Source organism: Pongo pygmaeus, chromosome 15 (assembly GCF_028885625.2).
Source record: "Pongo pygmaeus isolate AG05252 chromosome 15, NHGRI_mPonPyg2-v2.0_pri, whole genome shotgun sequence".
In the NCBI taxonomy this organism is placed as follows: domain Eukaryota; kingdom Metazoa; phylum Chordata; class Mammalia; order Primates; family Hominidae; genus Pongo; species Pongo pygmaeus.
The window spans coordinates 70,400,602-70,428,395 of NC_072388.2; the positions used below are offsets into that span (position 1 = coordinate 70,400,602).

Sequence of the window (27,794 nt, forward strand, 5' to 3'; positions counted from 1 at the left end):
TAGAGATGGGCCTGGATTGTAGTGGACAAATTTTGGATGACTCCGAGTTCATGCATCTGTTTCCCGGATGTTTCACCTGCTTTGTAACATCAACATCTCAAAAGCCAGAAGCCAAATGGCAGGAACTGTTGGGCTCTGTTGAACATTAGCGTTCTTGCTGTTAAACAGTCATATTTTTGTGGCTGAACAGTTAACTTGGAAAGAAATGGTTTTGTGGTATCTCTAAAAATATTTTATAAGTACACTGGTTTAAATAACACTTAATACTACATTGTTCCATTGTCTTTAAAACTCATTTCTGTGGCAGTTTTCAGTACCATATTTACGTAAGTTAGTCATAAAATATGTTTTTGTAAATTTGAGGTATTTTAATGTTTTTTTTTAAACTTTTTTGTGCCTCTGAATAACAAATCTGTCAATTTGTTGGTTTTATTTATTTATTTATTTATTTATTTATTTTTTGAGATGGAGTCTAGATCTGTCACCCAGGCTGGAGTGAGTGGTGTGATCTCAGCTCACTGCAAGCTCCGCCTTGCGAGTTCACACCATTCCCCTGTCTCAGCCTCCCAAGTAGCTGGGACTACAGGCGCCTGCCACCACGCCTGGCTAATTTTTTGTATTTTTTTTAATAGAGACGGGTTTTCACTGTGTTAGCCAGGATGGTATCAATCTTAACACGTATAGACATGTGTAACTACCTCATAACTCTTCTACCCCGCTCAAAAAGTTTCTTTGTGGGCCGGGCATAGTGGCTCACACCTATAATCCCAGCACTTTGGGAGGCCAAGGCAGGTGGATCATTTGAGGTCAGGAGTTTGAGACCAGCCTGGCCAACATGGTGAAACCCCATCTCTAAAAATACAAAAATTATCCAGGTGTTGTGGTGTGCGCCTGTAATCTCAGCTACTCGGGAGGCTGAGGCAGGAGAGTTGGTTGAACCTGGGAGGTGGAGGTTGCAGTGAGCTGAGATGGTGCTACTGCACTCCAGCCTGGGCAACAGAGCAAGACTCTTTAAAACAAGAACAAAGAAGTTCTTTTATGTTATACTGTCTCCCCACCTTTACCTCCCATCTAACACTGATCTGTTCCCCATCTCCATAGTTTTCTCTTTAGGAAAAAAAAAAAAAGACGGGTCTCACTGTGTTGCCCCGGCTGTTCTCCGATAGTGTTCTCTCTGGGATGGTGTCATTTATGTGGAAGTATAGGGTAGACCATCTCTAATTAATTAATTAATTATTTTAACAGATGGGGTCTCACTGTGTTGCCCAGGCTGGTCTCAAATTCCTGGGCTCAAATGATCCACTCACCTCAGCCTCCCAAAGTGCTAGGACCTAGATCATCTTTTGAAGCTGACTTCTTTCCCTGAATATAATGCCTTGGAGGTTCATACAATTTGTTGTGGATAGTATAGATACTTGGTTCCTTTTAATAGCTGAGTAGAATCCCTTTGTATGAAGGTACTGCAATTTATTTATCCAGTGTCCTATTGAAGGACATTTGGTTTTGTTCTACTTTGGAGGTATTAAAAAAAAAAAAAGCTACTGTGAACATTTGTGTTTTAGTGTTTGTGTGAACATAGGCTTTCCTTTCCCTTGGGTAAATTCCTAGGAGTGGGATTGCTGGATTACATGGTAGGGGTATGTTTAACTTTCTGAGGAACTTTGAAATTATTTTCCAGAGTATTTGTGTCATTTTGCATTTACACCAGCAATGTATAAAAGTTTCAGATGCATGGCATCCTTGACAGCATTTCCTGTTATCAAGGTATTATCAGTATTTTTTATTTTACTCATTTGAATGGATGTGTAGTGGTGTGTCATTATGGTGTTAACCTGCATTTCTCTAGTGGCTAATGAGGTTGAACATTTTTTCATGTGCTTACTTGCCATTTGTATATTTTTTTTGATGAAGCATCTGTTCAAGTTTTTAAATAACCACTTTTTAAATTGCGTTTTTCTTGGTTGAGTTTTCAGTTTTATTTTGTTTTTATGTATTCTGGATACAAATTATTTGTTGCATATGCGATTTGCAAATTTTTTTCCAAGTCTATACCTTATTTTTTCATTTGCTTAGTAGTGTATTTCTCTGAACAAGAATTTTTAATTTTGAAGAAGTACAGTTTATCATTTTTTTTAAAGTACAGTGGGGGTGATTTCCAAGAACTCTTTGACTAACTAAAGGTTATAAAGATTTTATGTTTTCTCTTAAAAGTTTTATAGTTTTACATTTAGATATATATGGTTTATTTTGAATTAATATTTGTGTAAGATCTGTTTTAGGTCGGGTTTCCTTTTTTGGATATGGATATCTAATTATTCCAGCACCTTTGTTGAAAAGACAATCTTTCTCCATTGAATTGCCTTTGCACCTTTACCAAGAATCAATTGGTTATATTCGTGTGAGTCGATTTCTCCATGACTTCCTCCTTCCCTGGGATTCCCCTTTTTACTTTTCCAGCCACAGAGATGAGACATTAGAATAGGACAGTGTACTTCCTGTGACTGCTTGCATTTCGGGCCAAGAGGCAGGAAGATAGAGGAAAAAAGCAGCAGATGTTTGCTCCTACATCTTGAGATCATAGCTCCTCTGATCAGAGAGGAAGGTTCCTTTCCCTCAGAGTTTATGTGACTGTTGTCCCCGCTGTCCGCCACCACCAGGAATTGCCTTGGATTGGGAAGCAAGAGAATTAAAAAAAAAAAAAGAAAGAAAAATGGAGTGTTTCCCCCATTCTCTCCAGATTTAGGAATTCCCTTTTCTGCTCCTCTAGCTAAAACTCAGTTTGTTCTGTCTGTCCACATCCTGGTATGCCATGTCTAGCTGCCTTGAGTCCAGGCTGATGATTTCTTAGGGAAAAAATGGGAAGCTCATTGCCAGTTTGGTAGTACCTTGAGATTCATTCTTTTTCCCTAATCAGCCTGCTATCATTTACTTTTCAGACCCCTCAAATAGCTGCTTATAATCTTTCCAGGTATTATAACTGCATTCAGTAGAGAAATGAGATGCAGTGTCCTTCCTTCATCCTACCCAGGACCAGTACCCCTCTTTTTCTATGTATGTATATATGTATGTATGTATGTATGTATGTATGTATGTGTATATATGTATGTATGTATTCATTCATTCATTCATTCATTCATTTCTAGAGACAGGGTCTTGCTCTGTCACCCAGGCTGGAGTGTAGTGGCACAATTATAGCTAACTGGAGCCTCAACCTTCTGGGTTCAAGTGATCCTCTTGCCTCAGCCTCCTGAGTAGCTGGGACTACAGGCATGTGCCACGATGCGGGGCCAATTTTTTTTTTTTTTTTTTTTTTTAAATAGAGACAAGGTCTCACTATATTGCCCTGGCTTGTCTTGAACTCTTGAGCTCATGCATTCCTCCTGCCTGGGCCTCCCAAAGTTAGGATATTACAGACATGAACCAACACACCTGTCTAAACCCCTGTTTTGTTTTGTTTTGCTTTGCTTTGTTTTAAGACAGGGTCTCCCTCTGTCACCCAGGCTGGAGTGCCGTGGTGTGATCATGATTTACTGCAGCCTTGACCTCCCATACTAAAGATATCCTCTTGTCTCAGCCTCCCTAGTAGCTGGGACTACAGGTATATGCTACCATGCTGGACTAATTATTTTTTTTTTAATTTTTATTTTTAGTGGAGACAAGCCCTCACTATATTGTCCAGGGTGATCTTGAACTCCTGGGCTCAAGGGATCCTCCAGCCTCAGCCTCCAAAAACGCTGGGATTACAGGCATGAGCCATTGCGTGCAGTCCTCCTCTGTTTTTAAATACAAAGTTTAGACAAGTGTTTTTTTTGTTTTTTGTTTTTTTTTTGAGACGCAGTCTTGCTCTGTTGCCCAGGCTAGAGTGCAGTTGTGTGATCTTGGCTCACTGCAACGTTCACCTGCCAGGTTCCAGCGATTCTTCTGCCTCAGCCTCCCAAGTAGCTGGGATTACAGGCGTTTGCCACCATGCCCAGCTAATTTTTTTGTATTTTTAGTAGAGACGGGTTTTTGCCATGTTGGCCAGGCCAGTCTTGAACTCCTGAGTCACCTCAGGTGATCTGCCCACCTCGGCCTCCCAAAGTGTTGGGATTACAGGTGTGAGCCACTGTGCCCGGCCAGACTAGTGTTTTTCACAAATTGCACACATCTTAAAATAATAGACATTCTGTTTCTCTTAGTCTTTTTTTTTTTTTTTTTTTTTTCTTAAGAAGTCGGCTGTGCACAGTGGCTCACGCCTGTAATCCCAGCATTTTGGGAGGCCTAGTTGGGCGGAACACCTGAGGTCAGGAGTTTGAAACCAGCCTGGCCAACATGGTGAGACCCCGTCTCTGCTAAAAATACAAAAATTAGCTGGGCTTGGTGGTGGGTGCCTGTAATCCCAGCTACTCAGGATGCTGAGGCAGGAGAATCACTTGAACCCAGGAGGCGGAGTTTGAAGTGAGCCAAGATTGCACCACTGCATTCCAGCCTGGGCGACAGAGCAAGACTCCGTTTCCAAAACAAAAAAACAAACAAAAAAACAAAGGTCATTTTATCTTGGCTGAATTAATATATATTGTGTAAAATACAAGAACAAAGTAGAAACCTTTCAGTTTTGTGGAAATTCTGTGCTAGGATCACAGTGGACTCTTTTCTTGCTTTTCCTCTCTACTAAAAAAATTAACAATTTAAAGTGAGCATTTTAATACCATATGTAAATTTACATTTAGTGCTATTTGATTTATGGTGCAGAAATGCACCCAGGACACCTGTAGTCATTCACTATCCTATTTACCTTGTGGTTCTCACCTTTTGTTACTTTAAAAAATTTCTAATTTTAAGTCTTTTATATCCAATTATTGAGTTGCCTTTGAGATGTGAGTTGATATGTTTTCATTCTGAACCCCTTGCATAAGTTAAGGCGAATTAGAGAATATAGGGAATTCCGGGCTGGGAGTGGTGGCTCACGCCTGTAACCCTAGCACTTTGAGAACCTGAGGTGAGTAGATAGCTTGAGCTCACGAGTCAGAGACCAGCCTGGGCAACATGGCAAAACTCTATCTGTACAAAAAATACAAAAATCAGCCAGACATGGTAGTGCATGCTTGTGATCCCAGCTACTTGGGAGGCTGAGGTGGGAGGATGGCTTCGGCCTGGGAGGCAGAGGTTGCAGTGAGCTGAGATGGCTCCATTGCACACCAGTTGCACTCTAGCCTGGGTGATAGCCAGACCTTCTGTAAAACAAACAAACAAACAACAACAACAACAATAGCAAAAAAAACATAAATCCAAAAAAAAAAAAAAAAGAGAGGCTAATGATTAACATATTCATTCTCTACTGACTTTTTAAAAACATGGACTAAATATAATTATCCAGACAGCTGGTGAAAAACAAATATAGTTCAGTGGATTCCTAGTGAAAACAACTACATGGTCTAAAAATTAGCTAATTTATTTTAAGTCATTATTTATCAGTAGAAAACCATTAAAAATTAGTGAGGGGGAAACTAACTGTAGGTGATCATAAATCTCTTGAAGTCCACCCCAGGAGGCCATGTTAATGGAGTCACAGCAGGATATAGGAGTAGACAATTAAGAAGGTGAAGTTTAAGGTAATTAAGAATAACTCACATGGCATTTTAATTATAGAAAACGATAATAAAATACAAAGATGGAAGATAGTTGGATAATCCTATGACATCCCTTTATAGATATATAAAAATGGTAACTGATTGGTCTTTTTATGCTTTTAGTATTTATTTGCCACAAAATGGCAAGTGTCACAGGGCTTGGACGCTGCCCTCCTAAGTGTTTGCCATGCTTTTGTTACTTAAGACTAATGAGACCATTGGGACCCTTTATGGAGCTCTGTGCCAGGCCCTGTACTGAGCAGCTCACATAGGTTATGCCATGTCATCCTCAGGAGAACCCTGGGAAGCTGGTCCTGATGGGCAGGAGAAGAAACAGGCACAGAGAGTAGGTAAGTGCTAAGGATTCGAATCTACAGGGTCTGGTTATAGAGCCTTTGCTCTTCAGCTTTTAGCTATAAGATCCCCTAGTTAAATGGGGTGAAAGACTGAGAGGGAAGGGATTGGGAAGACCAAATGAAACAGTGAAGGGTATTTTGACCAGAGGTGTAGAAGCTTCAAAATCAAGTCCTGGGTTTAGCGATTACCCAGTCTCAACCCAGGAAAGAATGGGAACAGTCTCAGTTCGAGGATTCATTATGCCACCAGAACATTTCTTATGCCAATTTTTCCCAAGTCAGTGTGGTATAAGTAGCCACTTTTTGTTGCCACTTTTTCCCTGAGTACATCTCTCTCAGTAAAAGTGTGTGGAAATGCACCTCATTAAATCTGTGCCGGGGACCAAATCCAAAGAAAGACTTAGACAGGATTAGAGAGGAGAGAAGAATTTAGTACTTTTTTCATAGGGATGAATTAGGGCTCTGATGTATTTAACCTCTTAAGCTTTCTGAATGATCTTATGGAGATGAGTCCTTGTCTGGGTTCAAAGAATTGACTCCTCTCCATCTTCTCTCCCTCTCACCCAAATTGAAGTGCTTTTAGCCAGCTGGTAGATTTTATACTTCTGGAAAAGAATAGGACCCGTAAGGAATTGAGGAATGGTGTTAACATCCTGTCCAGATGGATATTTGTGCCTAGATGTTCATGTTTATACACATTTTTGTGTGTGTGTGAATGCACAGGCAGCAGCCAACTCATAGTCAGCCAGACAACTTGTGTGGTATTCTTCTTTTTTACGAACAATTTCAGCCGACAGCTAAGCACAGATATAATCCTTTATGATATCCAGAGATTTGTTTTACTCTCTTTGATAAGAGACTTCATACTTGCAGGCCAAAGACATTCAAGTCTTTGGAGGGAAAAGTCTTAAAAGTGGTCAGAATTTGAGGGCTATTAAAAGTTTATTCTTTACCTAAACCTAAATATTTGTTTTAGATGGTAGTTTACCCACACCATGCAGAAAAATTATAGATGTTTGGGGTACAGTTTTTCTTTCTATTAATAACAGATGATTATAATTAGAGGCATTTGAGCATGAAACTGGTAGTGGGGAACGTGCTCTGTGGTATTTTAGGGTGAAGTTGCACATTGCTCTTTGTGCGCACATTGCTCTTTGTGAAAATGTCTCCTAATTCATCTTTCAGATACAGTGTTGCTTACAACATTGTATCATGCATTCATTGTGAGACTTCAAAACCAGACCACTTGATTCTATTCTTCTGGAGCCATTGATAATTATTGGGAGACTACATTTGTATAAAACCTCTGCAGAAATCAAGAGAGGCCCAGCTTTATTGTAATTTTAACAGTTTGGGCAAGTTTAAAATGTGAGTTATGTTTCTGTAGCCTTATTCTTGCTCACCTAGACTACTGATTTACCATCCCATCCCACCCCTGCACCCATTTCATTTTCTGCATTGCCACCAGAGTTTCTGTACAAAAAGCATGTCTAACCATGTCACTCTCCTGCTTAAAACATTTCCAAGGCTCCTCACAGCTCACTGGAGAAAGTTCAGGAGTCTTCATTTGGCCTTCAAGCCTTGTGATGGGAACCTTGCTCAGCCATATCATCTATCACTTCCTGCTTGGAACTAGGCCCTTCTGATACACTATGCTCTCTGTCACCTGTAAGATTTTACTCCTTCCCTCTGACATCGCTAGGTTGGGCTGCATGCCCCACCTGTGCACTCCGTAGCACCCTGTGTTCGCCTCTTTGGTTGCTCATGTCTGTACGATGTTTGTCTGTTCATATGAGGAAGCTGTGGATTCCTCAAAAGCAGGGGGCTGTGTCCTCATTATTTGTGTTCCTCTAGCCTGCTGCAGAAACGGACACATATAATAGACACTATCCTCAGTATGTCTTAATGCAGCCTTGAATGAATGGTGGAGTTGCTCTTTGAGGTTGTGAGTTCTCATCACTACAGGTGTTTCATGTAGCAGCTGAGAGGACACTGTTGCTTAGAAGTCACTCTGCCTCTCATTTTATTTGTTATTTTGTTTGATGCTTTTAGTTGGACAACTTTTTTTTTTTTTAACTTTCTCATCTTTTTTTTTTCCTTCTTAAACTTTCTCATCTTTTATCTTTGATACTCAAATAAGTAATCTAGCTACTTAAATATTTAAAACCCTTTAAGTAATTCGCATCATATTAATAATTATAAAATGCCCATTATTTGTCAAACATTTTGCTAGGTTCTTTATATATATTAGCACTAATTTTTCCAACAATGTTAGAAGGGGAATGATTTCATAGTGTATCAGAAGGGCCAAGCGTTATTTTCATTTTATGATTTTTAGGAACTGAGGCCAGAGAGAGGGAAATTAATCTGCAAGGTTTTACCTGCAGTTGGTGATTATTAGAATCAGGATTGAAATCTAGGTTTGAATCTGGACGTGATACTCATTTTGCTATCCCAGAAAACTGATGTTTATGTAACAACTTACCGTACAGTAGGAATTCAACAGTTGTCAGGTAGTAGAGACTTGACAGTAGGCTTATTGTTAGTTTGGCAACCAATATTTGAAATAGAGAGGAATAATCATTTGTTTTAAAAAGTGAACAGAGCTAAAAATGGAAATGGAATTACTTTGCTTAATGCCTCCATTTGGATTTTGTTCCTAGCTTTAAACAAAACCTATGCTTAGAGTTAAGTTAGAGTAGGGAACATGATCCTGACTCTTCTGCAGTCAGTAGACTTCCGATTCTGCACAAAGACAGGAGTTCCCTCCCCTTACTCCATCCCAGCCCTGTGGAATTACTGTGTTTAGATGAGTGTAATTCATTGCCCATGATCCTTTAGCTATTTTGGAGGGTGGGAATAGAGAAGAGGTACAATAACGTTACCACAAAAACCAAATGAAATGTGTCTCACTTATCAGGTGAGTTGCCATAAAGCAGCTCTACCTTTTAAAAATAAAATGACAGGATATCAATAGCAGAAGAATGCTACTACAGTTAAGTCCATGAAATCCTGTGATGATGGGCAGTGGCAACCAGGTATTCATTGAGAGAAGGGGTCTCCAACCCCTGGACCACAGACCAGTACCAGTCTGTGGCCTGTTAGGAACTGGGCTGCGTAGCAGGAGGTGAGCAGTGAGCAGGCGAGTGAAGCTTCATCTATATTTACAGCTGCTCCCCATTGCCCATTACCACCTGAGCTCCGCCTCTTGTCAGATCAGTGGTGGCATTAGATTCTTATAGGAGTGCAAACCCTATTGTGAACTGTGCATGTGAGGGATCTAGGTTACGTGCTCCTTATGAGAATCTAATGCCTGGTGATCTGTCACTGTCTCCCGTCACCCCCAGAAGGGACCATCCAGTTGCAGGAAAACCTGCTTAGGGCTCCCACTGACTCTACATTGTGGTAAGTTGTATAATTATTTTATTATGTATTATAATGTAATAATAATAAAAATAAAGTGCATGATAAATGTAATATACTTGAATCATCCTGAAACCATTCCCTACTGCCCCCAGTGTGTGGAAAAATTGTCTTCCACAAAACCAGTCTCTGGTGCCAAAAAGATTGGGGACCGCTGGTTTAGGGCATAGACCCCCAAATTGATTCTTATCTAACAATTCACCTGGCTTGTAAAACACAAGGAAGCTTTTGTAAATTGCTTGCATTTGTTGTTGTTGATGTTTAACTTCCATTTCCCCCCCCACATTGCCTATACACCCTCTTTCCAGAGATCTTTCTGTTGGCCCTACTCACTCTCCCTAATTCAGCACCCAGAGTAGATCAGATGTTTCAAGAACTGGGTGTCTTTCCTGCCCAAAGAAAACATTGGAAAACATTTATTTTGATTTAAAAAGATGTTTCATAATCATACGGATGTGCGATTTAGACAGAAAAAGATAGTGAATCATGAAATATTTTTAATACCCTAAATGTATTTGCAACTGTTTTTTGCCAAATCTTACCATGTGTACTTTAAATATTCTCCAGCATCTGCAATGAAATTTCTGTGTGACTAGTAGAAACAGGTATCTGACTATACAGGGTTCGATTTTCTGTGGGGAAACCACTTGGGGTGGTGGTTCTATCAAGTCATCAGGAAGGGACACAGGCTCCTGGCTTTCAGCCTTTTTGGTGTAAGGCCTTTGTCCCCAAATCCACAGGAGCTCCAGCCTAGTTGTCTGCAAGAGGAGGGGAAAGGAAAACAGGCAAATGAGACTTTCTGGAATCTCTACCCGTTGACTTCTACTTGAAACTCCTTGGCCACTGCTATCTTCAAGGGAGGCTCAAGTGTGATGTTTAAATGGGCACTTTGCCAGCCCAAATAAAGTGATACTTCTATTGCTAAAGAAAGGAAGCGGAGTGGAAATTGAGTTTGAAAAAGTTGACTTTCTGCCATCAAATACAACTTTTATTTTTTAAGTCATGAATCTCCCTAACCATCTTGCCAAAATTTAGAGTGAAGGGTGTTATTTAAGAGTATTTTAAAGCAATATTTCAGCTTTGGACAAATTATTTCCCAGGTCATTTCTATGCTTTTATAAAATTCTTAATGCACCATTATTACTTTCCAATAAGTAATCTTTTAAATCTATAAATATTATTCAGGGTTTAAAAATAGAACAGGATTGATATTACGTGCTACAGATTAATAAATTTTTTCATGCCTCTTCTAAAGGCGCATGTTTTAGAAATATTTATGTAAAATTATCCGGTTTTTCTTTCTCATAGAGGCCCTTCTTTAGATAGAACTCTTGAAAGCTGTCTCCCTAGCATGTTAAGAACTGCTTTGGGTAGCTACACTGATCCAGTACCAAATTCTGCCATCATCTTCTGATGGCACGGTGGTCTTTCTTGCCTCTGGATTTTTCTGCCTGGTAAGTTCTCTGCATGAAAAGTTCTGCTTACTCCTCTTCAACCTGGAAACTTCTGTTGATCCTTCAGGTTTCACGTCTTCTGCTCAGCCTTCTTTTCACGTACATGCTGTTTTCCTTCCCCTCTCCATCACCTTTTGACTGCTTTAGTGGCTCAGGTGCTCTTGGCTGGTTCAGTGGCTTAGGTGTTCCTACTGAATGTTCCCTGGTCTCTGCCTACCGCATCACAGAGAGGAAGTTAAGCAGTGGTGATATGGAGAAAATGAGATAGTTCCTGTAAATACTCCAGACAGCGCCTGACTTCTCATAGGGAGCACGCATTCTGTATATCCATCATTTTTTCACATTGCATTGCAGTAACTTCTCTGCTTTTCTCAGTGATAAATTCTTGGAGGGCAGTTGCTATGGTGTGTTAGAGCTATTCCTGGCATCGTCTATGGTGTATAGGGCATGGTAGGTACCCATTAAATATGTAATGAATGAGTGTGCATGGGTGAGCAGGAAGAGGAGAAAGGAAGACTACCTAGAGCTCTCCAGTGTCCACTTTCACTCTACTCAGCCCTTGGGGACATGAGGAAGTGAGATCTGTGGATCCCAGAGGTAAAGAATGAGGTGAGAAACAGTAGTTTTCCACCATGCTTTGTTATATTGAATGAGCTGGACCTCATGCAGATACCAGGACATAATTGAGAACTATAATTATCTGTCATTGGAAGACTCAGTGTAGGAGATCTGTATTCATTTGCTCAAGTTGTTCATTTAACACTTGAATATCTGCTATATGCTGGGTTCTAGAGCTGCAAAAGAGAACAAGAGTAGTCTTTACCTTTAGGATTTTCCAGGGAATTGGGGGAGACAGACAGATACATACACATACACCCCATCCTCAGTGTGTAGGTGCCATGATGAATCAAGGCTTTTGATGCAGATGCTATGCTTTCACTTCTCATGGTCGATACTTTTTGAATCTTAAAGTCTGATTGTTCAGATATCTAGAAAAGGAGACGTCTGGCTTTGCTCTGCCCTCTGACTCACTGTATTGGTTTATCTTTAGGCATGGTGGAGGGGGCCGGAACTGCTGGCTAATGAGAGAAGGCAGACCTTGTTAGTGACGTGTACAAATGGGCACATCTGCTATTTTCACTTTCATTACTGATTATTAATAGTTTATTAAATGGAGTTTACTGAATTCCTATTATTTTGGCTTAAAAAATATATATATATAATTTATGTAGTTCTATGTTTATAGATGTGTTTTCAGAGGTGTATTTGTTTTAGCATTTCACTCTGTCCTGGAAGTGATTTTTCAAACGTGGATATTAAAATTGGTAGGACATAATTTCCCAAGTAGTACTGTATGCTAGTGCCAACCTTATACCACTGCTGTAGTACCCATGAAAAATAATTTTTAAAAAGCTGTAAAAGTTCCCAGTGCTTTGAGGCTTCTTCAAAATTGAGAATGATGAAAATTTCCAAAATTATCAGTTGGTGCCATAATTATCTCTAAGAGATGTTGTAATAGGAAATTTATGTTTTCCTTTATTTTCCTGTTTCTGAACACAAAATTCAAAAGAAAACTCTTTCTTCATTGTCATTGAGACTCTCTTGGTCAGTGTAGGCTATGAACTTGTACTTTGTGAAGAGAAGAGTACTGTGAGGAAGCTTGAAAATACTGTAGGTTTTTGTTGGCATCTTCTTCTGGATGGTATTCATGTACTCTGCACGCCACTGAAAATATGCTCTGTTTTTCATAAAATATGCTCATTCTTTTATACTGAGCACTCGGAAATTGGTTTTCCCAAACCATCTTAGTGGAGAATGGCCTGCTTTTATCAGTTATGTGAAGAAGTAAATTCCAGGCTCCTCAGCTGCAGGATGGCTCCTTGTTCACAGCTGCTGCTCTTGCCTCTGTGGAAGACGCCTGCTGCTAAGAGAATCTTTGTGTGTTGTGTATAAAATGAACTTTGTTTGGACCATTCCACAAGCAACTTAAACTGCTTAGGAGTCCAGCCAGACATTCCTCCCCAGTTGATCATTTAAATGGAGGTCAAATTTAGAACCCAACTTATATTCGTTTAAAAATAGACATTGCCTTTAGAAAACTGACCTTTGGTACATTTGGGGCCTAGGGATCTGATAGGCTATCTCTTATGATGCACATCGCTCTGTTTTAGACTCTGAAAGGCAGTATGCCTTTGAAGCTAGATGAAGTCAGTGTGCTTATAACTTGGGACCCAGTCTGTGTGCTATACATCTGCTTCTTCAGTCCACACTCATTACTTCCAGGAAATTCGTGAGAAGATGAGAGATTATTCATTATAGAATTGAGTCTGGTTTCGCTACACTAATTTTATTGGATATTTTCCAGTTTGACTAGGAAAGGTTAGAGAACATGGAAAGAAAATTTAACAGGTTAATTTTAAGGTAATAAGACCATTGTATTGATATATTCTTCAGTGCGATTTAGGTGAGTAGGAATTTTTCCTCTGGAGACTGCATAAATCAGGGATGTCCGATCTTTTGGCTTCCCTGGGCCATACTGGAAGAATAAGAATTGTCTCAGGCCACACATAGAGTACACTAACACTAATGATAGCTGATTAGCTTAAAAAAAAAAAAAAAAGAAAAAGAAAAAAAGAAAAATTGCCAAAAAATCTCATAATGTTTTAAGAAAGTTTATGATTTTGTGTTGTGCCGCATTCAAAGCTGTCCTGGGCTGCATGTGGCCCGTGGGCTGTGGGTTGGACAGGCCTATAAATGTTGTTAAATCTACAAATGAGAAAGGTAAGACTAGTGGCAGCTCTCACGGGGCTGGAAGTCAGTTTATCACATGTTGCAACTTAACATTATTCATTTATGCAAGTGAATAATCAGTTATCAAAATATGGAGGGATTCTTTCAAGCCTCATTTATCACACACAAGTCTAAGGTTTACATAGAATGTGTTAAACAGATACGTTAATAGGGTAAGATTGGAGTAGAGAAGGTTATTGCTAACTTTTTAATTATCAGAGAAGTGAACATATATTGAGCTTGCATAGATATAGTTAAATTATTGCCTAAAATTTCAACTAAAATTGAAACAAAGTAGTAATAAGTTATTTTGATTTCATTAAATAATAACCTTGAAGGACAATATTTTTTTTCTTCATGATTTAACAGTGTTACTTAAGCATTTATTTTGATGTAGGAAAACCTATATTTATTTCTGGGCACCACTTTTCTTGTAGTCTTAATGATTATCATCTTAACCAACACCTTTGTATAATAGTTTCCTTGAGGCTGATGATACCTTTTAATGGTGTCAGTGCTTAACATTATGTCTTTTTGGTACTTTTCAGCAACACAAAATTATATATTATTTTGTGACTGTGTCTGTAATTTTTTTTTACATCAAAATAAGTGTTTTTAAAAAAGAAAAAATGTGGGTTTTTTAACTTGTATTTTATTTATAAGAGGATGTATTGTCCATGTTATTATAATAATTGATGTGTTTCCAACAGAGGACCTCTGTGAATATTTTTGCATTGCCCACACAGGTGATGTGTGAACATCTCCAAAATTGTTGTGCCATTAACCAGCTCCCACAAAGTGTCATAAAGCAACATTATTTGAAACACTTGTGGAAACATTTTGAAGCATTTATCATTTTTTCTTTGTTGTATACCCATTTGAACAAAATCAAAGTAATTGCTTACAATGGTTATTTTTTCATAATAATATAAATGCTTAATCTATAAAAAGTAGAATTTCTTTATAAAGATGACCTCAAGTTTTAGCTACCTAATATCGTACATACATCGTAGAGAACATTTTCAAAGGTAGTGGTTTAATAGGAATGAAGATGCCTCTTCCTGATACTGGGAAGTTTGCTTATTTAACTTAGTGGCAATGATATTTATCATATCCTAATATTTTATAATGCTCTATATATCACTGAGTGCTTAAGTAGTTACCCTTTTTAATCCTCAGAGTCCTCCCTTCAAACAGACAGGATGTTCATATTTAAAAACAAAAAAATTAAATTCACCTATTAATATATTTCTAACTCATTGGAAAGGAAATGTCAACTACCAGTTGATTTTCAAGAGTCTCTTTAATTTCAGTTTTGTTTTTCCTTCATTACAGCAGGGTACTCAAGCAAACTGAATGTGGCTCTTGGAAACTCTGAGCTATCTTTGGGTGCAGTTCTCTGAAGTTTAAATTACGGTTGTTCCTTTTGGTGATCATCATTCATTCCTCTTTTTCCCCTTGAGCCCCTTCTATGTGTCAGGCCTAGGTTCTGGGGACACTGTATATCTCCAAACTGACATTGTACTTATCTTCATGGAACTTACTGGCTTAGTGGAAGAGAAATGAAACAAATATGGACATATGAACTGTAATAAGTGCTCTAGAAGCAATATAAGCGGTAGTATTAGGGAGCAACCTGTTTGTTGTTGTTGTTGTTGTTGTTTTGAGATAGTCTCACTCTGTCATCCAGACTGGAGTGCAGTGGTGCGATCATGGCTCACTGCAGCCTTGACCTCCTGGGCTCAAGCAGTCCTCCCACTTCAACCCCACAAGTAGCTGGGACAACAGGCATATGCCACCACACCCGGGTAATTTTTGTATTTTTTGTAGAGATGGGGTTTCGCCATGTTGCCCAGGCTGCTTCTGAACTCCTGGTCTCAAATGCTCAGCCTGCCTTGGCTTCCCAAAGTGCTGAGATTACAGGCGTGAGCCACCGTTTCAGGCCTAATGTTTTATTTCAAACACACGCACGCACGCACACACACACACACACACCCCTTCCCCCCCCCCCCATGAAGAGTTGGCATTTGTAGGCTACATTTTCAGTAAATTGTAAATGAAGAGAGTTATGAGAATTTACCTGATAATCCTCATTTATTATAGTTCAGGTTGTGTGTGTGGGAAAAATGCTCTCCGGTTTCTGCTAATCCAAGTCTGTCAGCACCATCTCCCCTCTGTCACCTAATGATCTGACTGTATTTCAACCTGTGTAATGGTGAGGCACCACGGTAGCCAGCATTGGCCGAGACGCCGTCCTTGACAGCCTGTCCATTGGCCTGTCCTTGACAACAAGGTCTTTGTTTGGCTATGTTGGGAAATATTGGCTACTACCAGGGCTGAGTGCAAAGAGGGTGGTATAGTAACTCAGTTTTTCGTGCTAGCAGCCTGATGGCACAGTTACAGCAAGGATTTGGCAGCAAGGAGCAAGTACGGATTCCTTGAAGTTTCAAGGGGAGATGAGGCAGGAGAGAATTTAGAACTGTGGTGTTGATTTTATTAGTTTAGAAGTTTTAATCTTCAATATAGCCATGTTTTTTTCCAACAGCATAAAGGGTCAACTTGATGCCCTGTTAAAAAAGAGCCAGAAGTGGAGTTTACAGGTGACAATTTTAGTGTGTTCCTTTTCTTTAAGAAAAATCTTTGACTCTGAAAGAGCTTGACGGAGCTGTTTAATAGTGTGGACATCTGTTGAGGCAGATAGCAGTTTTGTTGGATATAGATCATGTTAATATAAACTCTGGATATAAACAACCTCTGCTGTCTGCTTCAGACTTGAAGACTTTGTGATAGGACCAGGCCTGTGCATTAGCTCTTTAGTGGTCAGAATATTCGTGAGTGAAAGCCGCTCTTACTTTTCAGAGACAGGAGCTCACTCTCTCGCCCAGGGCACAATTATGGTTCACTCCAGCCTCAGTCTCCCAGGCTCAAGCGATCCATCTCAGCTTCCCAAGTAGCTGGGACCATGGGCATGTGCCACCATGCCTGGCTAGGTTTTTTTTTTTTTAATGTATGGATGGGGTCCACTCTGTTGCCCAGGCTGGTCTCAAACTCCTGGGCTCAAGCAATTCTCCCACGGTGGCCTCCCAAAGTGCTGGGATTACAGGCATGAGCCATTGTGCCCAGCCAGTAAATGGCATTTTCATACATTTACCTCCTTTTTTGTTGTCCTGGAAGGCAGAATCTGGGATCTCTTTTACTTCTGTAACTGTTTTCCAATTTCCAAATCAATTTATATCAAAAGAATATATCTGTGGTGCCTGCCCCTTTATCCCTCCCCCGAAACATAGGTATTTATTTTTTTAGAGACAGGGTCTTGCCCTGTCACCCAGGCTGGAGTGCAGTGGTGTGACTGTAGCTCTGTAGCTTCCTGCAGCCTTGAACTCCTGGGCCCAAGCAATTTTCCTGCTTCAGCCTCCTGAGTAGCTAGGACTACAGGTACCCAAACCCTCCATGCCCCCAGTTTTTTTTTTTTTTTTTGTAGTGATGGGGTTTCACCATGTTACCTAGGCTGGTCTTGAATCCTGGGCTCAAGCAATTTTCCCCACTCACCCTCCCAAAGTGCTGGGATTACAGGTGTGAGCTATTGCACCTGGCGAAAGTAGTTATTGAAGAACTACTTGGGCAGATGGGAGGTCTTGTTTTACTGCTATGTTTGTGAACAATACAAATTCAATTAGTTTTGTGTATGTGACTTCTAGGGACTAGAGAAACAATTAAATTGATTGACCAGAGTGACTGAGGAGACTTTCATCATGTTTCTCCAAGGACATTATGTTGAACAACAAAAAAAGTACTTTGACAAAGTATCATCACCAAAGTATCCCTCCTCAGAATATATAGCACAGGCTGGAAACTTGGATTATTGTTACTTCCCTAAAAGCAGTCAGTGGAACAAAGTTTATGTATGTTCTGTTAGCAGTGAAGCCGATACTATAAAGTCTATATGATTTTATTCGAATGGATTAAGAAAATTAACATGTGTTTTTATTTGGAAAACATCAGATATTTTATGAATAAATTTTAATTCAGCAAATATTTGTTTTTATTAGTCCTTAAAGGATAGATTCAGGATTTTGTTTTTTTAATATTATGAAGGAACTTTATACTCCTGATCACTGATAATGTGGGCAGGCCAGCCTGAAGGGACTCCGTGGTTCAGTCTTTACCATGCAGTAGCACAGGGGCTTTTGCTTTTAAACATGAGTTCTCTGATTGGGTGGTGCATGTGTGAGTACTGAAAAATCTCTACAATTGAGGCTTTGAAAGGTTATCAGTTTTACACCTTCTTGTCCTATTCAGATGCCTTTAATTTTTGTTCTGTTTTATTTTGTTTTGCCTTCTTGTAACAGTTAGAATCTTCATTGGATTGTTGAATAGAAATGGTGACAGTGGACGTCCTTGTCTTGTTCCTGATGTTAGAGGGAAAGCTTTCAGTCTTTTACTGTTGGTATGATGTTCGTTCAGGCTGAGGAAGTTCCCTTATGTTCCTGGTTTACTAAGGCTTTTTTTCTTTTTCTTTTTAAATCATTAGTGGTGTTGAATTAAATTTTTCAAGTGCTTTGTCTGTATATATTGATATAATCGTGTGGCTTTTTGTCCTTTATTAATATGTTTTATTAAATTAATTGACTTTTGGAGGTTATAATAATTGATTTTTGGATGTTAAACCATACTTGCTAGGATGAATCCCATTTGGTCATAGTATCTAATTGAGATTTTCTTTTCTTTTTTTTTTTTTTTTTGAGACAGGGTCTTACTGTGTCACCCAGGCTGGAGTGCAGTGGTATGATCTTGGCTTATTGTAGCCTCATCCTTCTAGGATCAAGTGATCCTCCCACTTCAGCCTCAATAGTAGCTGGGACTATAGGCACACGCCACCTCATCCAGCTAATTTTTAAAATTTTTTGTAGAGATGGGACCTTACTATGTTGCCCAGGCTGGTTTCTCCTGCTTCAGCCTCCCAAGTAGCTGGGACTACAGGCGTGCACCACCTTGCCTGGCTACTTTTTGTATTTTTAATAGAGACGGTGTTTCACCATGTTTAGTCAGGCTGTTCTCAAACTCCTGACCTCATAATCCGCCTGCCTTGGCCTTCCAAAGTGCCGGGATTACAGGTGTGAGCCACTGCACCTGGCTCAGGCTGGTCTTGAACTCTCGGGCTCAGTTGATCCTCCCACCTTGGCCTCCTAGAAGTGCTAGGATTACAGGTGGGAGCCACTGCACCCAGACAGAGGATTTTTTAATTGAGAATTTTTGTTTGTAAATTCCTGCGGAATATTGGTTCATTGTTTTCTTATTTTGTAATGCTCTTGTCTGGCTTTAGTATTGTGGTAATATAGAATGAGTTGGGAAGTGTGGTCTCTTTCTCTGTTCTCTAGAAGAGTTCGTGAAGAATTGTCATTGTTTCTTTATGTATCTGATAGAATTCCATGGTGAAGCCATCTAGTCCTGATATTTTCTTTGTGGGAAGATTTTTAATTAGTAATTCAATTTCTTGTTTTAGGTATATTGAGATTTTGTGTTTCTTCTTGAGTCAGTACTGGTTATTTATGTCTCTCTAGGAATTTGTCCATTTTATCTAATTTGTCTAATTTGATGGCATACTGTTTTTATATTTTCTTTTTATATATTTAAAATATATTTATATTTTATACTGTAGGGTCAATAGTGATGCTCCCTCATTTATTCCTGATTTTGTTAATTTTGGGGGGGATAATTTTCTTTTTTTCTTGGTCAATCTAAATAAAGCTTTGTCTATTTTATTTACTTTTTCAAAGAACTAGCTTTTGGTTTTATTGACTTTTGCTATTTTTCTATTTTCAGTTTCATTGGGTTTTGCTCTAAACTTTAACTTCTTTCTTTCGGCTTGCTTGGGGTTACTTTACTGTTTAGTTTCTTAAAGTGAAGATGATTGAGATCTTTCTTATTTTCTAAAATAGGTTTAAGTTTAAAGCTATAAAATTCTCAGCTGTGAGCAGTGTTTCACACCTGTAATCCCAGCACTTTGAGAAGCCAAGGTGGGAGGATCACTTGAGGCCAGGAGTTCGAGACCAGCCTGGGTAACATAGTGAGACTCCATCTCTACAAAAAAAAAAAAAAAGAAAAAAAGAATCAGTTGGGTTTAATGGCATGTGCCTGTGGTCCCAGCTACTTGGGAGGCTGAGTTGGGAGGATTGCTTGAGACTGCTGTAGTTAGCCGTGATCTTGCTACTGCACTCTAGCCTGCAAGATCCTGTCTCAAAAAAAAAAAAAGCTATAAAATTGTCTTTAGCCACAGCTTTAGCTGCATCCCATAAATTTTGACATGTATTTTTGTTTTTATTCAATTTAAGATATTTTTTAATTTTGAGCTGGGTGTGGTGGCATATGCCTATGGTCCCAGCTACTCAAGAAGCTGAAGCAGGAGGATCACTTGAGCCAAGGAGTTCAAGGCCAGTCTGGGCAACATAGCGAGGCTCCATGTCTAAAAATAAAAATTATATTAATGATGATAATAAATATATTTCTTAATTTTGCTTGTTATTTTTTTTTTCTTTGACCCGTGGGTTGTTTGGATGTTATTGTTTGATTTTCAAGCATTTGGAGATTTCTCAAATTTCTTTTGATTGTAGATTTTAATTCTTTGTGATCAGCAAACATATTTTATATTATTTCAATCCTTCTAAATTTGAGACTTGTTTTGTGACATTGCAAATGGTCTAACCTGGACCTTAAAAAGAATGTGTATTCTGCTGTTGTTGGATGAAGTTTTCTATAGATGTCAGTTAAATCAGTATGGTTAATTATACTGTCTAGTGTTTATACCCTTGCTGATGTTTTGTCTGGTTATTCTATCAATTATTTAGAGTGGGGTTTTTAAGTCTTCAATTATTGATGAATTGTCTCTCTCCTTTCAGTTCTGTTCATTTTTGTTTCATTTGTTTTGGTGCTCTGTTGTTAGGTTGCATGTAGGTTTTTAATTATTATATTTCACTGATGACCCTTTTATCATTATAAATTGTCCCTCTTTTTCTCCAGTAATGTTTTTATCTTAAAGTAAAAAGAGAATCCTTTAAAAATGATCCTGGGCTGGGTGCGGTGGCTCATGCCTGTAATCCCAGCACTTTGGGAGGCCGAGGCGGGAGGATCATGAGGTCAGGGGATCGAGACCATCCTGGCCAACATGGTGAAACCCCACCTCTACTAAAAATACAGAAATTAGCTGGGCATGGTGGCACGTGTCTGTAATGCCAGCTACTCAGGAGGCTGAGGCAGGAGAATCACTTGAACCCAGGAGGCAGAGGTTGCAGTGAGCTCAGATCACGCCACGGCACTCCAGCCTGGGCGACAAGAGCAAAACTCCATCTCAAAAATCAAACAAACAAAAAAACAAAAAACAGATCCTACAGTTTTATTTATTTTTATTAAGATGGGGTCTTGCTATATTGCCCAGGCTGGTCTTGAACTCCTAGACTCAAGGGATCCTTCTTCCTTGGCCTCCCAGAGTGCTGGGGATTACAGATGTGAGCCACCACACCTGGCCCATACCATTCTAAATGATCATACATGTATACAATTCCAGGAATTTAAACACATGTATGGATTTTTGTGACTTTCATTATAATAAAGATTCAGAAGAGTTTTGTAACCCCCTAAAACTCCCTCATGCTACGCCTTTATAGTCATCTCTTTGCCTACCTATAATCTCTGGCAACCACTGATCTGCCATCTATTCCTGTAGTTTTTTCTTTTAAAGAATGTCACTTAACTTAATAAATTGGGATGTTATATAAGTGGAGCCATACAGTATATAATCTTCCAAGACTAGCTGCTTTCACTAAGCTTGCCTTTGAGATTCGTCCAAGCTGTTGCATGTATCAGTAGTTCCTTTTTGTTGCAGGATATTCCATTGTGTGGATATACCAATTTGCTTATACAATCACCTGTTGAAGGACACTTGAGTTGTTGCCAGTTTTGAGTGATTGTGAATAGAGCCGCTATAAACATTTGTGTCCAGGTTTTTCTGTTAATGTAAGCTTTCATTTCTCTAGGATAGATGCCCAGGTGCGTGATTTCTGAGTCATAGGGTAAGTGCTTTATGAGAAACTGCCAAACCACTTTCACGAGTGACTGCATCATTTTTCGTTCCCACCAGCAATGTTGGAGAGTTCTCATTTCCCATTCTTGCCACCACATGGTATTGCCAGTTTTTAAAATTTTGGCCATTTTAATAGGTGTGAGTGGGATCTTCTTATGACTTTAATTTGCATCTCCCTAATGGCTAGTGGTGGTTTCATACATCTTTCATGTATTTGCCATCTTTATACCTCTTTGGTGGAGTGTCCTCTTTAAGCTTTAAATTTTCTATGTTAACCTTTTCTGAGAAATCTTATTTTAGGTACACTTAAAAATACAATCTTTTCTTGATAACAAAGTCATTGTATGAACTGTAATTTTCATGTGGGTTTGAAATTACAGGGAAGCTAGCAATGACTGTTGAGTGGTGTCAGGCTGCTGATGTCTCTTTCAGGCATTCCTTTTCTGCTGTTAGCATGCCTGATTCTGGCAGCGCTTCCACTTCCATTCGATTTTTGGTTTACTGCTTTTATGAAATGATCATGAATAAGGCTATAAGAATCATGTTTGGAAAAAAACAGTGAAGTGCTTCTCAGTAAATCCCCCAAGAGCTCTTCTCTAAGAAAAGTACATAAACTCTGTAACATCTGTTTTAGTGCTCCTCCAAACTGGGGGCCCTGAAATTCATCTGAGGAGTCTGTGAGTGTGAATCTGTGTGTGCAGTGAGCATTGTCTACGAGCTGAATAAACAGTATTCCTTGCAATACGTATTCTACTCTTTTCAGAATTATATGGATGCTGTTGAACAGTCTTGAGTTTGGGTAGTTTTTGTTTTTTCTTTATGTAATTTGCCTACCAACTCTTTTGCTGCTTTTTCTAGTCCATGATGTGGTGAGTAGAATTTTTCAGATGGAGCTTTCTTGATAAGTGAGGTATTGCTGTTTGTGACTAGTCAGGACAGGATGAAGTAGGCTTTTTGTTTGTGCTGTTTAACCATAGTTTATCAAATGTTCTTTACAAAGCTTATATTAATTTATTAATTTTTGATGATGTAGTATTTTTATACTTTTGCTGAAAAGCATTTTGGGAAAATTGGGATACTTCAGATTCTTCAAATGATAGGGTTTATATGATTTGTCATTAACACTAACCTAACAAGTGACAAGAAAAAGTGTGTTCCTCAAGTTGTTATTGCATAAAAGAAACATTTAAATCATGGTTTGCAGGGTCGATTCTTTCCCACATTCATCAAGTCATTTCGATGCTTTTATTATAAATAAAACTTGATTAGTAGACTGTTGGTTTAATCAAAGATTGTAAAAATAGAAAAGGAGGTGGCACGTGCCTGTAGCTACCTGGTAGGCTGGGGTGGGAGGATCACCTGAGCCTGGGGAGGTTGAGGCTGTAGCGGGCTATGATTGTGTCACTGCATGCCAGCCTGGATGACACAGTGAGAACCTGTCTCAAAAATATATATATATCTATACAGAGAGAGAAAAGGAAACTCTTCCTATGTATGTAATTTATATAAGCACAACATCTGCTTGCGTATTGTTGACCAGATTTTTTCTCAAGTTTTTAAAGTACTTTGCTGCTTTGCATGCCTCATCCTGTCAAGCAAGTTCTTGTTTAAGGAATATATAATTGTATCATAATATGGTAATTTGTTATGCAAATATCATATCTTAAATTATCAATCTAACAGCTTTATTTTCCTCAGTTATTTTTGGTTCTCATTTCAGGATGTGAAATAGGATAGCAATAGAAATTAGCAGAAAGAAAAAAAGGTGATTGATGTGCTAAATAATCATTGCCCTAATTTTAGTTATGAGATATTCAGGGGTGTAATTTGTTTTGGGGGCCTTTTTTGGTTTGTTTTGTATCACATTTACTTAGATTCTCAGTTTCTTCATGATATTAAAGCAAAACCTGTCTTAAAGAGCCACTGTGCAAAATTGTTTGAATGAGAATAGAAATTTAAAATTGTTTAATTGAGAAGGAGGTCATTGATACGTGTCCCACCAGAAACCAGAGATTCAGTTCCTAACCATTTTTCACTAAAATAAGCCCTAAGGTTCTTTTTCATTGAACAATTATACCAAATTTGTTAGAAATTAAAATCTTTGCATAAACTTCTTTAAAAATCTATTATAAACATGTTAATATTAGTTGAATTAGTCTAAACATTCCTTTTTTTTGACATTTGGTGGTAGTGTTTGAGTGTCATTGAGATTAACTAGATAAAGGAAGACATTGATAAGTTGAACATTAAAATTAAGAATTTCTCTTCAACAAAATAAAAATTAAGAGCAAAAAGGCAAGCTACAGAGTGGGAGGAAATATTTGCAGCACATACATCCAACAGAGCACTCATAACCACAATACATAAAGAGCTACAAATCAATAAAAGCCTGACGCTCCCTCCCTCTTGCCTTCCCCCAGCCAAAGATCTAAGACTTGAAGAAGCAATTCACAAAAGAAGATGCTCATTTGAACAATAAAATTAGCCTCTTAAAAGGCCCTCAAAATCATATGGTGGAAGCGCAAATTAAAGCCACAGTTGTATTATTATATTCTTACCAGTAGAACAAATGAAAAAGATAACCCCAATTGTAGAGCAACTGGACAACTCTGCTCATGGAAGTATAAATTGCAACTTATACACCCTGCTAGTGGGAGTAAAATTGCTAGAACTTTTGACCCAGCAGTTCCACTACCAGGTGTACAGATCCAATGGAAACACACACATCTGTGCCCCAAAGAATATGGCAAAAGTGTTTATAGCAGCATGATTTGTGCTTGCATCAAACTAGAATAGAACAAAATGTTCATCAAAAGTTAGAAGGGTGCAGGGTGCAGTGGCTCACTCCTGTAATCCCAGCACTTTGGGAGGCCAAGGCGGGCGGGTCACCTGAGATCGGGAGTTTGACGCCAGCCTGACCAACATGGAAAAACCCCATCTCTACTAAAAATACAAAATTAGCCAGGCATGGTGGCGCATGCCTATAATCTCAGCTACTCAGGAGGCTGAGGTAGCAGAATTGCTTAAACCCGGGAGGCGGAGGTTGCAGTGACCCGAGATCGTGCCATTGCACTCCATCCTGGGCAACAAGAGCAAAACTCCGCCTCCAAAAACAAAACAAAAACATTAAAAGGCGCCGAGTGCAGCGGCTCAGGCCTGTAATCCCAGTACTTTGGGAGGCCAAGGCGAGAGGGTTGCTTCAGCTCAGGAGTTTGAACCAGCCTGGGGAACATAGTTAGACGTCATCTCTATAAAACATTTTAAAAATTAGCTGGGTGCAGTGGTGTGCACCTGTGGTCCCAGCTACTTGGGGGGCTGAGGTGGGAGGATCGCTTGAGCCCAGGAGTCGAGGCTACAGTGAGCCATGTTCAAGCCACTGCACTCCAGCCTGGGTGACAGAGCAAGACCCTGTCTCAAAAATAAATCAATAAATAAGTAAAAATAAATATATATGAAGAAAAAAGATAAATGGAGAAATCCTCTGTGGTATTTTGCTTTCCATAGCAACAAAGATGAAGTTCACAATGTGAAACAAAAGAAGACGTAAGAAAGTGTATATATTCTATGACCTCATTTAAATAAATTGCTTTTCCCATGTTGTAAAGTGACCATACAAAAACAGGCAGAACTAGTCTGTGGTGCTGGAAGTCATAATGGTTGTTAGCATTGGAGGTTACTGAGGACTTATGAGGGTAGCTTCTGAGGTGTTGGTAATGTTCTCTTTCCTGATTGAGTAGTAGTTACAGTGGTAGGTTCAGTTTCTGAAAGTTCTAAAAGATGTACATGTAGAATTTGTATATTTCAGTTTTTATAAAAGCTTCATTAAAAAATTAATTGAAGGCTGGGCACAGTGGCCTCATGCCTGTAATCCCAGCACGTTGGCAGGCCAAGATGGGAGGATTGCTTGATTTCCAGGAGTTTGAGACCAGCCTGGGTCTCAAACCATGGCGAAACCCCGTCTCTACAAAATAAATAAATAAATAAATAATACAAAAATTAGCTGAGCATCTGCCTATAGTCCCAACTGTTTGGGAGGCCAAGGTGGGAGGGCCACTTGAACCCGGGAGGTAGAGGCTGCAGTGAGCTGCCAGTACACTCTACCCTGGGCGACATAGTAAGACCCTGTTTCCAAAAAAAAAAAAAACTTCATTGAACATAGCTTTTTTTTTTCCTTCTGTATGTCATATTGTAGCCTGGTATGCTAACAAGTAATTAGAATTCTTCAGTATTAGCCATGATTGTTCTTAAAAACCATTTTACCTTCATGGACTGATGCTTTTATTTGGCTATTTTGGTTTTACTATTATGAGAGCCTTTGAGATACTCGAAAAAATAAAATATATATATATATATTTGAGACAGAGTCTCGCTATGTTGCCAGGCTGGAGTGCAACCTCCGCCTCCAGGGTTTAAGTGATTCTCATGCCTCAGCCTCCCAAGTAGCTGAGACTACAGGCACACGCCACCGCGCCTGTCAATTTTTTTTTTTTTTGTATTTTTATTAGAGACAGGGTCTCACTATGTTGGCCAGGCTGGTTTCAAACTCCTGGCCTCAAGTGATCCACCCGGCTCAACCTCCCAAAGTGCTGGGATTACAGGCGTGAGCTACCACGCCCAGCCTAGATAGAATCTTGAGTATTTTAAAGGCCCAGAAACAAAAATTTTTGGCTATTAGCATAGAGTATATTAAATATGAAAACTTGTCAACATTTAAAACATGTTACAGATAACTAAAATAAAATACTCTTATTCCTAGTGACCCATTTAATCCAGAGAGACTATTTTTCACCTACATTAGTACAAATGTAGTTGTGATTTAATATACTTCTCAGTTTTATCATCCTTGTGTTCTCGTAAGACTCCTCTAACACCATGTTCTGCCACATGTTAATGAAGTTCTTTATGTTTCTTTCCCTGTTATATTATGATTTTTCTTAAGGACAGGAGCTGCTTTTTAAATTTCTCCTAGCATAGTGCATTACTTAAATAGAAAATATTATCTCCATATTTTATAGAAGACTTAGTAATAAAATTCCAGAAGTTTCGAATTCTTATGCATGTCCCCCCTTGCTGTAGGACAGTTAGTTGCAATTCTTGCATGATGTAACATGAAATTTTGTAGTCATCATGTCCCTGACCTCTATTGAAAAAATATACTTGATATATGTTAGCATGATGAACTTTGTATGTCTGAGTGTAGCTTCAAATGGTGTAGATAGTGTTATTTAAAAATGGGAAGATCTGGAGTTCTTATTTCTAATAGTATAGCTCATTTTATCCTAAGAACAATGCACATGAAAGTAAATTACAAAGTTATACAACTAGAAGGTCATGATGGAATTTTCTGGCATGTTACCTGTGTTCGTTTTGATGCTGAACCCATGTGTATATTCAGTCACTTTTAAATGTTCTCTGAGTAAATTGCTGTCCTCGATAAGCTGATTATGCTGAAGAAACATTTTAAGATGCTGATTTCATTGACTTGATTATCCTTTATATTTCCAACAGTATAGGCAGAAGTAGAATACATTTATTGGTTGGCAAATTCAGTTTCCTTATTGTAAAACGTTTAAAAATTTGTGGTGCATCCAGTTCAGAGTGGCTAATTGTAATTATGGTAATTGTCAAAGATGCTTGACGCTGTAAATGTTTCACATATTTTTCTTTAATGTTTCTAGACAACCCATTTGTTGAGATTAAAACATCAAAAAAATGGTCACTAAAATTGTTAATATGTATGTATATATATTTATTTACTTTTGTAAACTATGTTGGAATAATTCTATATTTACAGAAAAGTTGCAAATGTGTTAATATGTATTAAATTGCCCTGAGTGATAGTTACTTATCTAGTATTTCTCTTAAAAGTTTAATATTTTTTTTTTTTTGAGACAGAGTCTCACTCTTGTCACCCAGGCTAGAGTGCAGTGGTACAATATTGGCTCACTGCAACCTCTGCCTCCTGGGTTCAAGCGATTCTTGTACCTCAGCCTCCCAAGTAGCGGGGATTACAGGTGTGTGCCCCCAGGCCTGGCTACTTTTCTGTATTTTTTGTAGAGATAGGGTTTTGCCATGTTGACCAGGC

The 27,794-nt window shown here is 38.8% G+C and overlaps 1 protein-coding gene across 28 annotated transcripts in view; it reads left to right on the top strand.

Moving 5' to 3' along the window:
* SIPA1L1 (signal induced proliferation associated 1 like 1) overlaps positions 1-27,794 on the top strand; it is a 412,571-nt gene that overhangs the window by 143,844 nt on the left and 240,933 nt on the right. The window contains exon 3 of one of the 28 annotated variants that reach the window (XM_063651764.1): positions 5,903-5,959. The exons of the other annotated variants lie outside the window; for them this stretch is intronic. The gene's annotated coding sequence lies outside the window, so the exon portion shown is untranslated. The remainder of the gene's footprint in view (positions 1-5,902; positions 5,960-27,794) is intronic. 28 annotated transcript variants of the gene reach the window in all.